Consider the following 2626-nt stretch of genomic DNA (forward strand, 5'->3'; position numbering starts at 1 on the left):
TTGTTGTCTGTGCTGCCTTGTCCTCAGGACAGTTCCAAAATGCAAATTTAGGAATGGCCTGAGGGGTGTGTGGAGCTGGTAAGGACATGAGAATGGGATGATGTCACACAGTTCCAATATCTCCATCACCTACCCTTACTCCAGGTAGTGACTATGTCCTCAACAGTGAAATACCAGAGCTCAGGGTGGATTATGAATATGAAAGATGGCATCACTGTGACCCTGGGGGGAGCAGAACTTGGAAATGAGGATCCACGCTGCAGCCCCTGGGGGGGCCATCCCAAGGCAGTGCTGAGAAGGTCTTGTCTACCCCCTATACCCCCTCAGTCACAAAGCTCACTGCAGTGGCCTCAGGAGACATTTCCTTCCAGCTGAACCTGGTGCCGATTAGTTCATGTCTGAATAATTCCCAAGATCTGCTGACTTGTCCTATTTACAACTTTTTCCCAGGTGTATCGGGGTCCCTCTGCAGAAGTTCCTCCAGGTGACATGGTAATTGCAGCTCCAGGAAATGACTACGTGGGCTTGAGACGGCCAGTGTCTACTGATGGCCATGGTCCCGTTGCCAGTTCCAGCCATGAGTTCGTCTCCGGTGAGTGTTTTGTGATGGTTCATACTTCAGACATTCAGAGGCAGGTAAGGAGCTAGATGGGACAGATGTTTCCCTCAGGCCTCAGCACAGCTTCACCTAAGCTCTGGGCTGCTGCTGAGCTGAGGGGAGAAGGAGAGTGCGAGGATGGAGACCTCACAGTAGTCAGGGAGCAGTCATGGGTACCCAGCTTCAGAGGGGTGGACAATGCTGGGGCTGGGGTCAGCCTGGGAGGGAGGGGCCTGTGCCCTCCCCTATTCTTTCCTCTTAGGGTGGTGCTGGGCATCACCTGGATTCCTGACAACTGGACTTGGAGAAATTCAGACATTTTGGTATTTAGAGTTCAGGGAAAATGTTGAGGCTCTTTGGCTCTGCCGGGGATGACTCTCACAGGTGGTTTTCAGAATCTGGATGGCATTTGAGAAACTGCATGGGTGTGGGTTACCAAGGGGTTTTGACATCATGTGCTTCTCTTCCCCAGTGGAAGGCTCGACCTCACACTGAGGGTCCAGCCATTGGAGCCAGGTGCAGTTTGTGACATTCTTGCATCTGCCCCTACAGGCTGAGGGGTCGAGAGTCCTGACTGGTTCTCTGCTTCCAGTCCAGGAGCCAGGAGTAGGGAAAGAGTGTCTCTGAATATCACACAGGTGACACTGCCCACACAGCCACCAGCAGAGGTGGTCTCAGTGGTCTCTTCTGGCTGATTCCTGGATATCATTTTGGAGCAAGACAGACATGCAGCTGGCAGCCACTGTCACCAAGTGCTCCTTGCCTCTGTGTGACTGGAATGATTTCCCTCTTCCCTCTGGTGATGTTTGCAGGTTCTGGGGAGTGGTTTGAATAACCCCACTGTGTGTCTGGAGAGGGTTTGAAGAGACAGAGACAGGGTCAGGACAACAGATTCTCCAGGGCCTGCCTGCTGCAGGAGTCTGTGCTCAGTGAGCTGCCGTCACAGTGTCGGGACCCGCTCTGCCCTTCATGGGGACTGAGGGACTCTGACAAAGGTTAGAACAATCTATGGGCTTTCTTTGCCCATTTCCCCACCTTTGCTATATATGCCACTTTACTGAGGTATAAAGGACAAGTGTACCATTTGAGAATTCTTGTCACACTTCTATACTCATGAACCTATTGCCATTATCAAAATAGTGAACATTTCCACTACTCCTGCAAATTTCCTGTGTCCTGTGGGGACCCTTCCCTCCCCCCCACCTGAGCCATAAGGCTACTACTGAGATGTTTTTTGTTACTCTAGATGACTTTGAATTTTTTAGAAAAATACAGTTTCTATTCACATAAAATAAGAATATTATCTGACGCTGGACATCAGTATTAACATACACGACAGTCCTGCACCCAGACCTAAAGGCCAACACACAGAAAATCATCAATAAACTGTATCAATTGGTATTCTCTCCGAATGGACCATGAGTTACTTGTTGGGAAATGGGGTTAAAACTCCGAAAGTGGCAGCGCTGTTCTATCCCACCCTTTCCTTACTTGCATTTCCATCCTCCTGACCACTGTCCACCCCTCTCATCATGCTTCCTCCTTTGTGACTGCATCTCTCCCAATCCCATCCTTCTCCCTTGTTATCGTCTGTGACTCTATCCCCTTCAGGACACATGGATTTTGCCTCACTTTGCAGCCAACAGTTTCCAATCTGACTGTGTCTTACACCAATGTCTGACCTGTCCCTTTCAGTCTCATTCCATTTCCATCTCCATTCATCTCTAACTGATGACCACCTCTGTGGGACTTGCAGCATTCAAGGTTTGTGACTGGCTGTTTGTTTGGTTTCTCCTTGTGATTTTTGCTGGTATAAGTTTAAAAATTGCTCTGTGAGGAGAAAAACCAGCAGACACCTTGGGTGGCACCTCAGAAATTATTCCTCTCTAGCTTGGAAAGACGTCTGGAGAACACTTAGAGAGCTAAAAATAGACCTGCCATTCGATCTTACAATTCCACTATTAGGTATATACCCAGAAGATAAAAAATCACATTACAATAAAGATGTTTGTATCAGAATGTTTATTG

This window comes from Otolemur garnettii, unplaced genomic scaffold (genome assembly GCF_000181295.1).
Source record: "Otolemur garnettii isolate 467f Iridium unplaced genomic scaffold, OtoGar3 scaffold00264, whole genome shotgun sequence".
Lineage (NCBI taxonomy): Eukaryota > Metazoa > Chordata > Mammalia > Primates > Galagidae > Otolemur > Otolemur garnettii.